This window comes from Mirounga leonina, unplaced genomic scaffold (assembly GCF_011800145.1).
Source record: "Mirounga leonina isolate KUSES-001 unplaced genomic scaffold, KU_Mleo_1.0 Mir_115, whole genome shotgun sequence".
In the NCBI taxonomy this organism is placed as follows: Eukaryota; Metazoa; Chordata; class Mammalia; order Carnivora; family Phocidae; genus Mirounga; species Mirounga leonina.
Genome location: NW_023270268.1, coordinates 88,188,158 through 88,203,297, shown reverse-complemented (window position 1 = coordinate 88,203,297; position 15,140 = coordinate 88,188,158). Strand labels below are relative to the sequence as shown.

At 40.3% G+C, this 15,140-nt stretch overlaps 1 protein-coding gene across 2 annotated transcripts in view; it reads right to left on the bottom strand.

Annotated features, from left to right (window-relative positions):
* Positions 1–15,140, bottom strand: part of HACD2 (3-hydroxyacyl-CoA dehydratase 2) — a 113,958-nt gene that overhangs the window by 71,409 nt on the left and 27,409 nt on the right. The gene's annotated exons all lie outside the window — the stretch shown is intronic.

The window sequence follows — 15,140 nt, the reverse complement described above, 5'->3', positions numbered from 1 at the left end:
AAATTTTTAAAAAGTCCCATTTATAATAGCATAAAAAAATACTCAGTAATAATTTTAACCAAGGGGATGAAAGATCTACACACTGAAAATTATAAAACATTGATGAAAAGAAATTAAAGACACAAATAAATGGAAAGATATCCTGTGTTTGTGGATTAGAATACTGTTAAAATGTCCATACTACCCAAAGCAATGTACAGATTCAATGCAATTCCTATCAAAATTACAATGGCATTTTTTTTACAGAAATAGAAAAAATAATCCTAAAATTTACATGGAACCTAAAACGACCCCAAATAGCCAAAGCAATCTTGAGCAAAACGAACAAAGTTGGAGGCAACACATTATTTGATTTCAAAATATACTTCAAAGCTATAGTAATCAAAACATCAGGGTATGAAAACAAAAACAAAAAACCAGCATGGTATGGTCATATAAACAGATATATAGACCAAAGTAACAGAATAGTGAGCCCAGAAATAAAGCCATGCAAATATGGTCAACTGATCTTTGAAAAAGGTGCCAAGAACACACAATGGGGAAAGGGTTCAATAATGGTATTGAGAAAACTGGATATCCACATGCAGAAGAATGAAACTGGATCCCTATCTCACACTATACACAAAAATCAACTCATAATGAATTAAAGACTTAAATGTAAGATCCGAAACTATAAAACTACTAGAAGAAAACATAGGGAAAAAGCTCCCTGACATTGATATGGGCAATTATTTTTGGATATAACCCCAAAAATACAGGCAACAAAATACAGACAAATGGGATTGCATAGAACTAAAAAGCTTCTGCACAACAAAGGAAAGAATCAACAGAATGAAGAGACAACCTATGGAATGAGACAAGATATTTGCAAACCATACATCTGATAAGGGGTTAATATCCAAAATATATAAGGAACTCAAACAATTCAATACCAAGAACAAATAACCAATTAGAAAATGGGCAAAGGACCTGAAGAGACATTTCTTAAAAGAACACATACATTATCATATGGTTTCACTCACATGTGGAACATAAGCAATAGCACGGAGGACCATAGGGGAAGGGAGGGAAATCCAAAGAGGGAGAAATCAGAGAGGGAGATGAACCATGAGAGATTATGGACCCCGGGAAACAATCTGAGGGTTTCAGAGGGGAGGAGGGTCGGGGGAGAGGGTAACAGGGTGATGGATATTGAGGAGGGCACGTGTTGTGATGAGCACTGGGTGTTATACTTAACTAATGAATCATTGAACACTACATCAAAAACTAATGATGTACTATACAGTGGCTAACTGAATATAATAATAAAAAAAAAGAACACATATAAATGGCCAAAGGTATATGAAGAAATGGCCAACACCACTAATCATCAGGGAAATGCAAATCAAAACCACAGTGAGATACCACCTCACACCTATTATATCTCTCCTCTCCCTCTCCCTCTCCTGTTTTCTTTTCTAAGTAGGCTCCAGCATGCGGCCCAACACGGGGCTTGAACTCATTGACCCTGAGATCAAGAACTGAGCTGAGATCAAGAGTCGGATGCTCAACCGACTTCGCCACCCCAGCACCCCCAAAAAACTGTATTTTAAAAAAATTTTAGCTAGTTAACATACAGTGCAATATTGGTTTTAGGTGTAGAATTCAGTGATTTATCACTTACATACAACGGCCAGTGCTCAATACAAGTGCCCTCTTTAATACCCATCACCTGTCTAGCCCAGCCCTCTCCCTCCTACCTCCATCAACCCTCTGTTTGTTCTCTATCTTTGAGTCTCTCTCTCTCTCTCTTTTTAAGATTTTATTTAATTGACAGAGACACAGCGAGAAAGGGAACACAAGCAGGGGGAGTGGGAGAGGGAGAAGCGGGGTTCCCGCCAAGCAGGGAGCCTGACGCGGGGCTCAATCCCAGGACCCTGGGATCATGACCTGAGCCAAAGGCAGACTCTTAACAACTGAGCCACCCAGGTGCCCCTATCCTTGAGTCTCTTATGGTTTGTTTCCTTCTCTCCTTTTTCTTCTCCCCTTCCCATGTGTTCATCTGTTTTGTTAAATTCCACATGAGTGAAATCATATGGTATTTGTCTTTCTCCGATTGACTTATTTTGCTTAGCATAATACATTCTAGCTTCATTCACATTACTACAAATGAAAAGATTTTTCTTTTTGATGGCTCAGTATTATTCCTGTGTGTGTGTGTGTGTGTGTGTGTACGTACACACACATCTTCTTTATCCATTCATTAGTCAGTGGACATTTGGGCTCTCTCCATAGTTTGGCTATTGTTGACAATGCTGCCATAAACATCATGTACCCCTTCAAATATGTATCCAAAATAAGTATTCCTTTTTTTTTAGGATGTTTATTTAATTTTTTTTTTTAGAGATGGGGGAGTGGGAGAGGCAGAGGGAAAGGGAGAAAGAGAATCTTAAGCAGGCTCCACACCCAGCGTGGAGCCCAACATGGGGCTCAATCTCACAACCCTGAGATTATAACCCAAGCCAAAATCAAGAACTGGACACTTAATCGACTGAGCCACCCACGTGCTCCGAAAATAACTATTCTTAAAAAGCCAAAAGATAAGTGTCGGAGAGGCTACAGAGAAGAGGTACCCTTGTACACTGTTGGTAGAAATGTAAATTAGTACAGCATTTATGAAAACAATATGGAGGTTCTTTAAAAATTTGAAACAGAACTGCCATATAATCCAGCAATCCCACTTCTGGATACATATCCAAAAGAAATGAAATTAGTATCTTGAAGAGATACCTGCAACTCCCATATTTACTGCAGCATTGTTCATAAGAGCCAAGATAGCGAATCAACCTAAGTGTCTACTGATGGATGAATGGATAAAGAAAATATTGATACGCAATCCATACACACACACAGAATATATGTATAGAATATTATTCAGCCTTAAAGAAGAAGGAAATCCTGTCATTTGAGACAACATGGGTGAATCTGGAGGTCATTATGCTAAGTGAAATAAGCCAGGCAAGAAACAAAAATACTGCATGATCTCACTTATAGGTGGAATCTAAAAAAGTTGAACTCGTATAAGCAGATAATAGAATGACAGTTGCCAAGAGCTGGGGAGATGGGGGAAATGGGGAGATGTTGGTAAAAAGGTACAAAGTTTCAGATATGCAGGAAGAATAAGTTCTGGAGAACTAATGTACAGCATGGTGCCTATAGTTAATAATACTATACCGTATAATTGAAATTTTCTAAGTAGATCAGAGTACATCTTAAATGTTCTCACTACAAAAAAACTATGTGAAATGACATGTTAATTAGCTTAATTGTAGTAATCATTTAACAACATATAAATATATTAAAACCTCACACTGTATAACGTAAACATATACAATTTTTATTTGTCAATGACACTTTAATAAGAGTGGGAAAAAAAATTCTTAGGGCTTTCAGGGAAAAAGACCAAATAAAAGAGCAAAATAATTAGGCTGGCATCAGACTTCCCAAGAGAAACATATAAGCAAGGCAATAATGGAGCAGCGTTTTTAAGAAATCCAAGGGAAGAAAACTGTGAACTGATGATTTTACATCTAAATCGCTCCTTCAGATCTTAAGGCTACAGAAAACGTTTTAAGCATCCACGAACTAGAGGAATACTATGCGCACAGGCCCTTCTTGAGAAGCTACTTTTGGGAAAGGCAATCTGACACAGGCCCTGAGCATTCCTGCACATTCCTGTTGTGTATGCCAAAAAGGCAAGGTACTGACAGCTTTCTAGCCCCTTTCTACGTTTCTTGTATTTGTGTCTGCATGGAGTAACTGAGGAGTAAGGAAGCATCTCCTCGAAAACAAAGAGCAAGCTGCTTCCCCTCACTTTAAAACCCAGTAGATTCCCAAGCTCCATGTTCTTCCACTGCATGCTATTAGCACCCATTGGTCACAAACGAACCTCCTGGCTTACAAGTGGGGTGATAAGTGAGACAGCCCTCACAGTCCCTGACACTGCTAGAGGTGAGTTTCCTCCAACTAAAAGGTTGAATATTTAACATATTTAAGTGTAGACAAGGCAGAAAAACAACATACAGATGTTACATGTTTAGACAAAGTAAAAATAACATAAGTAAAAAAAACTGGGAGGAGAAGGGAGTGAGAAAGATGGAAAGAATAAGCTCACTGACTGCCACACAGGCCAGAAGTGGGGGGCAAAAGACCGTTTTAGAAATTGAATTAGTAGTAGGAATTAGTAGGAATTAGTAGGAAGAGTGTATTTCTTCAAAATTGGTTGTGGAGAAAAACTGATCTGGTAATATCTTTATTTTATTGAGTAAAGAACATTATGAATGTCAAACTGGAAGTTGTACCTATTGCAGTTAAGAAAAAAAAACCAAACCCTGAAAAGTATATAGTATACACATTGGAAAGGAAGAAATAAAACTGTATCATTCACAGATGACATGACTGTCTATGCAGAAAGTCCCAAAGAATCTACAAAATCACTCCTGGGACTAATAAACAAGTATAGCAAGGTTGCAGGGTACAAGGTCAATATATAAAAGTCAACTGCTTCCCTACATACTAGCAATAAACAACTAGAATTTGAATTTAAAAAGGCCATTTATAATAACATCAAAAAAAGGAAATACTTAGGAATAAATCTAACAAAACAATTTGTATGCAGAAAGCTGCAAAACAATGAAAGAAATCAAAGAAGAGCTAAATAAATGAAGAACTATTCCCTATTTGTGTACTGAAAGACTCAATATTGTTATGATATCAGTTCTTCCCAGCTTGATCTAGATTCAACACAATCTCATTCAAATTCTCAGGAAGCTATTTTGTAGACATTAACAAACTGATTCTAAAGTTTATATGGAAAGGTAAAAGACCCATACAATAGTGAAGAAAGAACAAAGTTGGAGGAATTATACTACTGAATTTTGAGACTTACTATAAGCAAGACAGTGTGCTATAGGCAAAACAATAAGACGCAGGTCAACAGAATACAATAGAGAGCCCAGAAATAGACCAACACAAATACAATCGACTAATATTTGACAAGAGCATAAAGATAATTCAGTGGAGCAAGGATAATCTTTTCAATAAGTAGTACTAAAACAACTGGACATCCATATGCAAAAAAACTGAACCTAGACATAGACTGGATGTCTTTTACAAAAATTAACTCAAAATGGATCATAGACCTATCTGTAAAATACAAAACTATAAAACATCTCGAAGAAAACATAGGAGAAAACCTACATGAACTTTGGTTTGGTGATGATTTTTTATTATTTTTTTATTTTTTTATTATTATTTTTTTAGATTTTTATTTTATTTATTTGACAGAGAGAGACACAGCGAGAGAGGGAACATCAGCAGGGGGAGGGGGAGAGGAAGAAGCAGGCTCCCCGCAGAGCAGGGAGCCTGATGTGGGACTTGATCCCAGGACCCTGGGATCATGACCTGAGCCGAAGGCAGTCGCTTAACCGACTGAGCCACCCAGGCGCCCTGGTGATGATTTTTTAGATACAACATCAAAAGCAAGATCTATGAAAGCAAAAAAGTAGTTAAGCTAGACTTTATTAAAATTAAAAACTTGTGGGGCGCCTGGGTGGCTCAGTTGGTTGGGCGCCTGCCTTCAGCTCAGGTCATGGTCCCAGGGTCCTGGGTTTGGGCCCTGCATCGGGCTCCCTGCTCAGTGGAGAGCCTGCTTCTCCTTCTCCCTTTGCCTGCTGCTCACCCTGCTCTCTCTCTCCGTCTCTCTGTTGAATAAATAAATAAAATCTTTAAAATTAAAAAAAATAGATAAAATTAAAAACGTGTGATTTGCGAAAGACACTATTAAGAGAATGAAAAGAAAAGTCACAGACTAGGAGAAAATGTTTGCTAAATATATATCTACATATGTATCCAAAATATAATAAGAATGCCTTTTTTTTTTTTTGAAGATTTTATTTATTCACCTGACAGAGCACAAGCAGGTGGAGCAGCAGGCAGAGGGAGAGGGAGAAGCAGGCTCCCTGCTGAGCAGACAGTCTGACATGGGGCTTGATCCCAGGACCAGAGGATCATGACCTGAGCGGAAGGCAGACGCTTAACTGACTGAGCCACCCAGGCGCCCCTATAATAAGAATTCTTAAATCTCAACAAGAAAACAAATGACCCAATTACAAAATGAGCAAAAGATCTGAACAGATACCTCACCAAAAAATATACACAGATGGCAATTAATATGAAAAGATATGCAACATCATCTGTCATTCAAGAAATGAATGTTAAAACAAAAGATACCACTACACAGGTATTGGAATAGCTAAAATCCACAATACTAATTGCTGGCAATGATGCAGAGCAATGGGCACTTTCATTGCTGATGGGAATACAAAGTGGTCCTGCCACTCTGGAAGACAATTTGGCAGATTCCTACAAAGTTAAACACAGTCCTATGACACAAGCCAACAACTCTGCTACCAGGTTTACACTCTACTGATTTGAAAATGCAAAATTATTTTTTTTTGTCCACATGAAACCAGCACGTGAATATTTACAGCATCTTTATTCATAATCATCCCAAACTGGAAGCAACCAAGATGTCCTTCAATAAGTGAATGGATAAACCTGTACATCCATACAATGGAATACTATTCCAGAAATCAAAAGGAATGAGCTATCAAGCCACACAAAGACATGGATAAATCTTAAATGCAGATTGCTAATTAAAAGGACATACAGAAAAAAATTATTGGAAAGACATTTGCTATGAATGGGGAGGAAAATAATCCTCTCCCAGGAGAGTTGTACAGAGCTATAAAAAAAGACATACCACTATCATACAAATATTCCTAAGTATTCTTGCTCCCTTTATTATTTATTTAACCATTCAGCTCCTGCCAGTGAGTCATAAATCAAATAATTCTTTTGCTAAAAAGAACTCTAACTTTCCCCTTTTGGCTCAATGGAATTTACTCAACTCAGTCACTAGATGGTATTTCCAGCTTCCTTGAACTAAGTTTGCTTTTGAAGCTAAGAACATAAATGAAAGGTTTATTGACTTCAGATTGTCACAAACCATCTCACCAGAGAACTTCTGAGAAATGTTTTTTTTTTTTGGCCTGGCCTTTAATAAAGCAAATAAGGCTTATTTTTAATTTTAAAGACACTTTGGTACCTTAAAAAAAAAGAAATATTTATAAGATAATTTCCTTCAGGGTAATGCAGAAAGTTCCAGTTTTTCATTACTTCCAATATTAGTGATCAAATCATCAGACTTGACAGAAAAACATCCCTTTCTCTTTTTTTCTGGTAAACTTGATCATTCCTCAGTTTTAGCTATTGATTCATTACAATCTATTTTTTTAAAAAAGATTTTATTTATTTATTGACAGAGAGACACAGTGAGAGAGGGAACACAAGAGGAGGAGTGGGAGGGGGACAAGCAGGCCTCCAGCGGGGCAGAGAGCCCGATGTGGGGCTCGATCCGAGGACCCCGGGATCATGACCTGAGCCAAAGGCAGACACTTAACGACTGAGCCACCCAGGCACCCCACGATCTATTTTTATTAGAAGTTCTCCAGAAGGTCTGTAACTTCCAAGAGAAAAATCTCCTTACTAATACAAGGGCGCCATCTAGTGATGACTATGGGTAAATGCGTACTATAGAAAATGAGCATGCGCTTATCTCCTATTTCAATTCTGCTTTGAGATGTGGCTTTCAAAATGTGTCGAGGGGAAAGATTTCCTGGAACTACAGTACTTGGAATAGCGCACTGTTGAAATAGTTTCCTAATACTAATACACAGGTACACTGAAAGATTTTGCCTATCCTCCTTTTCTATCACTACTCCGATAACTGAAATTCAATTGTGAAGCTACATTAGTTTCATGGAACGTCAGAACATCAAGTTACAAGGAATGTTAGAGATAATCTGTTATCTAGTCCAACCCCTAGTTCTTCAGATGTGAAAACTAAGGTCTAGACAGAGGACATCTGACTTGTCACAAAACTAGTAGCGTTTCCAATAGGGCCTGGTTTGCCTTAGCCTGGTTTCTGAAGGACCGGACGCTACAATATTATCTTAGAGAGAAGATACTTTAAATATCTCAGTAACAGGTTTCTATTCAAACCAAAGTCCTAGCTGTTCCTACAAGGATGGCAGAGGGTAAAACTCCCCAATCTAGGCTCTCTTCATGGCTTTCCCTTCTCTGAACCTTGACGGGGCCCAGAAACCCTCAGAGGTCAAGTTTTGCCCACTGATCATCAGCGGGGGAGCTGCTACAGCTTCCTGAGTGCTGGCCAGGTGCCGGGCAGTGCGCGTGGGCTCAGGATAAGTCTCCCACCTTCCCTGCTCAGGCACTTTGGGCTCCTAATGAACATGCTCTATTTCTCCCTTCCCTTCATCTCAGTACATTCATACAGAGCAAGGAACAACTGACAGAGCTGGGTGTTCCAGGCAAAGAGACTGCACGTACAAAATTATGGAGGTGCGAAGACACAAAGTTTATTTAGAGAACAAGTGTTTTAGCTTTGGGTACCAGGAACAGAAGATGCAGGTGCTAAAACTATCTGTCCTTCCTCTTTGCTTCCTTTCTGGAGGGGAGGAGGCAAAATTTGATCAGGAGGCAACAGAATGAATGAAGAGCCAAGGCAGAAGGAGACTAAGCTAGGCTGTTTGTTGTGAAGGGCCTGACTGTGGGAAAGATTATGGTTTGACCATGGTCATATGGTCTTCACACAGAGCTCTGGTTGTCAGGACATTGGGAAATGACTGTACTTAATAAGTGACGAAGGCAGAACTGCAAAGATGTGAAGGTTGATTCTGGCAACCTCCTATCCAGGTCTCTAATTCTGCTGCTCCCCAGGAACTCTCCAGGGGGAGCCTTAGAAGCCTCTAGGCAGGGGAGACAGGTTAGCCTGCTGGGAAAGGTTAGGTCCATTTTCCCACCTCTAAGGACTCCTTCTTCCCTTTGCCATTATCACCACTAAACATGCCCCCAGGCAGAAAGCAACACCTGAATCTAAATCTGAAACATTTTTATTCACTTTTGTGAGGGGGTCAGAAAAATGGGCTGGGGAGAGGGGTAGGGGATTCCTGGGGTTGAGCACACTAAAAACAGGGTGGAAGAGAGACAGAAACTGTGTGACTGTGTCAACTCCCAATAACAAAAGGGGAGGTAGAGGTCAGGATCTAGAATTTCTACTTTGGGGATATGGGTATTTTTATACTATTTGTATTTTGATACTCATTCCCTTTCTGCTCTTCTTTACTATTTGGTAAAATTCATTTAAAAAAGGTCAACTTGGGGCACCAGGGTGGCTCAGTCGGTTAAGCATCTGCCTTCAGCTCAGGTCATGATCCCAGAGTCCTGGGATCGAGCCCCACGTCGTCGGGCTCCCTGCTCAGTGGGGAGCCCGCTTCTCCTTCTAACTCTGTCTCCGCCCCGCCCCCCCCCCCCCCCCCCCCCCCCCGCTTGTGCTCGCTCTCTCGTTCTCAAATATAAAATCTTAAAAAAAAAAAAAAAAATGTCAGCTAACCTAAGTGGAACCAAAGAAAGCAGTTTTTGTTTAAAGCCATACCCCTAAGGACTGGGCAGGAGCAGGGATGGAATGGGAATCCCAGGTAAGCGAATCCAGAGGAATTATCCCTTCCATCCAGGATGCTTTCCTTCCAGAGTTCTCTTCCACTACAACATGGAGGGGTCTGGGTCTGGTTTTAATAATATGTGATAATAGTTTCCCCTCACAATACTGCACTGTAAATGACTGCTAAAAGCTTGACCTTCTACCCTCTCAAAGTGGGAGGCAAAAATGTTACAGTTTAACACGGATTTAATTCACTCTAATTGGTGGAAGGGAAAAGATTTCTGGTAGGAGATGTAGTTTCTGGTGCTCATCTCCCCAGTAGCTGCTCTTCTTCCTCCCTGGCACCATTTATTAGCTAATAAAGTCAGGTTTAAAGCCACATCCTACCTACTAATACTTATACAACTGCAAATTTCTTAAAATTCACTTTTTAAAAATAAGTAAATAAAAGAAAAGGTGTTATTCGTTTGAGAAAGGAGTGCAAGCTGGCACATACAACAAATATTTGAAATCACAAATCCAGAATATCTTAGTAAAAGAGTTTCTGTCCTTGTCTGTTGATGATATCAAAGTGTTAATACTCAACTTTAGACATAATACCCTCTGGGCTATGACTGAGTTCCTGTTCTACACTTAATCAAAAGAGAACTTCCGAAGTTATTTATATTGACAGTATAATTTCCAACACAAAGGTTCACCAAATGCACAATGTCACGTCTTAACCAAGAGTATCTTCAGCTCTAGTCCCTCTACCTCTACTTTCCAATCCAACAAAGAAGGAGAACCATATTCCAAAGTTAGCTGAGAACCACACCATATCCCATATACCTCTTCTACATCTAATCTGAAACACAACATAGGAAAATAGGTAATGACTTCTTTCAATACAAATTGTGCCACATGAATAAAGAAACCAGAACCCTTCTCTATGGTCTTGTGAAAGACATGTCTCAGAGTTTGTTTGTTTTTTTAAGATTTTATTTATTTGACAGAGATATAGCGAGAGAGGGAACACAAGCAGGGGGAGTGGGAGAGGAAGAAGCAGGCTTCCCACTGAGTAGGGAGCCCTATGTGGGGCTCGATCCCAGGACCCTGGGATCATGACCTGAGCCGAAGGCAGACGCCTAATGACTGAGCCACCCAGGCGCCCCTCAAAGTGTCTTTTTTTAAAAAAAATTCTCATTTCCAAAAAGAAAAATGTTGCATAAACATAAAGCACTACAATCTTGGGTTGAGGGCTGCAACCACAGTATTTAAGAAATCTTGTCTCAGAGAAAAGCAAATACTGCATTATCTCACTCATATATGGAATCTGAAAAAAATAAACCCCAAACCAAACTCACAGATAGAGGACAGATTGGTGGATGCCAGAGTGTAGGGATGGGGGAAATGGGTGGTGGTGGTCAAGAGATGCAAACTTCCAGTTAGAAAATAAATAAGTCCTGGAAAAGTAATGTACAGCATGGTAACTATAGTTAATACTGTATTTTATATTTGAAAGTTACTAAGAGAGTCATCTTAAAAGTTCTCATCACAAGAAAAAAAAGTATAACTATGTGAGTTGATGGACATGAACTAAATTTATTGTGGTCATCGTTTTGCAATGTATACATATATCAAATCATTATGTTGTACACCTGAAACAGTGTTAGATGGCAATTATATCTTACTTAGAAAAAAAAAAATACATCCCCAATACGTGTTCAAAATTACTCCCCCAACTCCAAAACAGAACTCTCATCTCTACATTATCAATGGAGAACAAACCACCGACTGTGGAATAATTGGGGCATGGGAACCCTTTTGCACGGACAGAAGGCTTGACTTCTCACAGAAATGAGCCCCTCATACAGAATTTTAATGTACTGTTTCTGGAGCTATTTTTGCCCACTTGCATTGTCACAGCTGTGAACTAGAAGCAGCTCCAACCCAAACTAAGAATAAGTGGTCCTGAAGCACTCACTTACACAGAAATTATAATTTAAGAAAACTAAGAATATGGAAAAGTTATACTTATACTTTAACATTCTGTGACATTACGTCGCTTTAGTTAATAATCATAGCTCCCATTTTGGGGGGCAGTTTTCAGCATTACCATGTTTTAGGCACTATGCTAAGTATTTCTCATGCATGTCCCCTTTCATTTGCACAACAACCCTACGAGGTGGGCATCATCCCCCTTTAGTTGAGGAAGAAACAAGGTACACAGAAATTGAGTCACTTCCTGGAAGTCACACAGCTGATGAATAAGCCAGGTGTGACAGAGGTCTGGACTTTTCATCAACAGTAGGTAAACTAAACAGTCTGTAAACTCAAGGCTCCAAAACAAGTTTTAAAAGACCAAATTCTTACAGTGAAAAGTTTCACAAAGTCACAAGAAAAGAAACCAGCATTCCAAAAATAAACTTGAGTTGTATGAATAAAAAATAAGGCACTGTCTTTAAACTAATGCTAGAAACAGTTTATTCTTATTTTTTAAAAGAACTGAAAATATTTTGAAACAAATGTCACCAGAATTTGTAAGATTATGAGCTCCCACTAGGCGCCCTGTATTGTCAGATGCTGGGATACAGAATCAATTAGAAATAGTTCTCAGTTCTCAAAAAATTCAGTGGTGTTGGTGGGGGACACAGGTACAGTGATAGACCATAATACATGGCAGAAAGTATAACAACAGTGAAGTGCAGGATATTACAGAAAGGTGAAGAATGGTGCCTAATCTAGCCAGTGCGTGGTAGGTTTATTGGAGGAAGAATGGTGAAGAGTTGCCAGCCGAAGGGGGTGGGCTGCTCATTCCAGACAGAGAGCAGAGCCTGGCACAGACTAGAGGCAGGAAGTAGGGCGGTAGTACGGTAACAGGGGAGACTCACAAAAAGGTCAGGGTGGCTGAAGCATGGAATGAGAGGCAGGGCACAGGTAAGGCTGGGGAGGCGAGCAGGGTCCAAATCATGAAGAAGTTGAAACCAGTGAAAGGTTTTAAGCAGGAAAACAAGCAGCTCAGAATTATTCTTTAACTAAATCCCTCAAGGGCTATGTGAAGCATGGGTTTAGAGTCACACAGCCAAAGGTTCAATTCCTGGCTCTAGGGCTTATTACCTGTGAACTTCGGCAAGATGTAAAACCTTCCAAGGGGCTGCCTGGGTGGCTTATTCAGTTAAGCGTCTGACTTCAGGCCAGGTCATGATTTCAGGTCCTGAATCGAGCTCATTGAGGAATCTGCTTTTCCCTCTCTCTCTGTCCCTCCCCCGACTTGTGCTCACGTTCTCTCTCTAAAATAAATAAATAAAATCCTTGAAAAAAATAAAACCTAAGCTTCAGTCTTGTCACCTGTGAAATGGGAAGTAAATGAGGTAATGAATGTAAAGCACCAGAACATAGTAAATGCTCAATAAATGATGGCTCTTATTATTACTGTTAATATTATAAGCCTAGAAGTTCAGGGAGACCCATATGGGAGTCTAGATGAGGCATACTAAGGCCCTGAATAGTGATGAAAAAACAGGACAATCTGAAACATGTGCAGGAAACAGAAATGATAAAATCTGAATGCCACCTGGCTATGGGAGTGGGGGCTAGGGAGGAGGAGGAGCCATGAGTGAGCTCTGGGTCTAGGTTAGGTGACTAATGGGCTGGTGGCTGGTGGTGCCCCTGACTATGAGAATATGGGAGGCAGAACAAGTCTGGGAATCTGACTCATACTGAGAAGGAGGTGCGTATTCAGAAGCAGATAGCCAGCAGGTAAAGGGATGATCTGGAGTCTGGGGTGCAGGGGTGGCTTGGAGTTAAAAAAGTGGGTGTCACAAGTATCTCACAGCATGAGAAGGGAAGAGATCACCTATAGAGGGCATATTCAGTCAGAAGAGCAAAGAGTTAGGCCAGACCTTCGGAATGCCCACAATGAAGAGTCAAGGAGAGAAAGAAAACCCCCAAAGAAAGAAAAGAACCACAAAGGACAAGAAAGAGCCAGAACGGCTCAGTATAATGGAAACTAAAGGAGCAGGACCTCATGGAGGGAGTCATCAGTGGTGCCCTATGTAGTCGAGAAGTCCAGTAAGTTCCAAACATGTCCTCAGAATTTAGCAGAAACTGTTGCTGATTTTAGACCAAAGGGTAGTTTTACTAGGACAAGGAGATCCAACTGCTGGCCTAAGGTATTAATGGGAGTGTGGAAGGGGAAAGAGTCCACCGTAAATCTGGTAAAAGAGACAGAAAGGAATTAAGTAGTGGTAAGGGAAGAATGTAGGGTCAAAGTTTAGGTTAAAAAACTATTTTTAGGATGGCATACCCTGAGCATTCTGTGAGAAGGAAAAGGTGGATGACAAAAAGTGAGGATGCAGGAGACAGATTGACTGACAGAGCAAGGTTCTTGAGGAATTAAAAAGGAATTTTTAATATCTACTATGTGTCAGGTACCATGCTAGGCCCTGGGGACACTTGTCCACAAACTATCAGAGTGTGACATGAACAGTCTGGAGCGCACTCCTCCAGAGGAGCTCAGAAGGGTGCCCATCTGACTGGGGGTTTCCTGAACCCAAGCTTGTGCCTGCTCACCTTTCTACTCTCACTGTCCAACCCCATGTCTGGCACGCACCTGCCAGGCATTCAGTAATGTTCCTGGTATGAATGAATACATATACTCAGAAACTTATTTCTAGGGGCGGAAATTTTACAAAGAGGTATGAAAATATATTCTAAGATAAAGGGAATCGGGGTATTAAAATACAATGAAATATTAATTAAAATGTAGCACACACGCTCAGAAAACATGCATCTAAAGGCAGCTGAAGGTTAAGAGAATGGAGAGAATGGGGAGAATGGGGCACAGGGTTCAATCACATGGAAAAGGTCTGACGTGGTTCCAGAACGCTCTCTGGCCAAATGTATCCCCTAATCTGCAAGCTTATGCTTAAAATTCATTTAACCATCTAAGGACAAAACTGTTCATCTCAAAATTGTAGATAAAGGATTAAATAGGAAACGTGTGTGAAATGGTACATCAGCTAAAACCCCTTTACTGGCTATGTGACACAGCCCAAGTCCCATAACCTCTGAGAAAGCAGACCATGTGGCAGATGAGACTCCAAGCCCCTTTCTTTTTTTTTTTTTTTAAAGATTTTATTTATTTGACAGAGAGAGACACAGTGAGAGAGGGAACACAAGCAGGGGGAGTGGGAGAGGAAGAAGCAGGCTCTCCGCCGAGCAGGGAGCCCGATGCGGGGCTTGATCCCAGGACCCTGGGATCATGACCTGAGCCGAAGGCAGACGCTTAACGACTGAGCCACCCAGGTGCCCCACCAAGCCCCTTTCAAATCTCTTGCTTAAAGGTTCTAAAGTAGTGTTTTTTAAGCTTTTGGGGATCACATACTCCTGTGGGAATCTAATGAAAGCTTTGAATTCTACCCAGCCGCCCCTAAAATAAATATAGACACAAGCATACAAAATTCTGCAAATCATGAGAAACCCAACTGTAGACCTTCTTCCTAGCATAAAATTAGCTGAGGTGCAGCTGTTTACAACAAAGATGCTTTGTCTTCCTTAAAATTAATGGAGTCAGGTTTCAGAGTGACCCTGCAAGACCTAC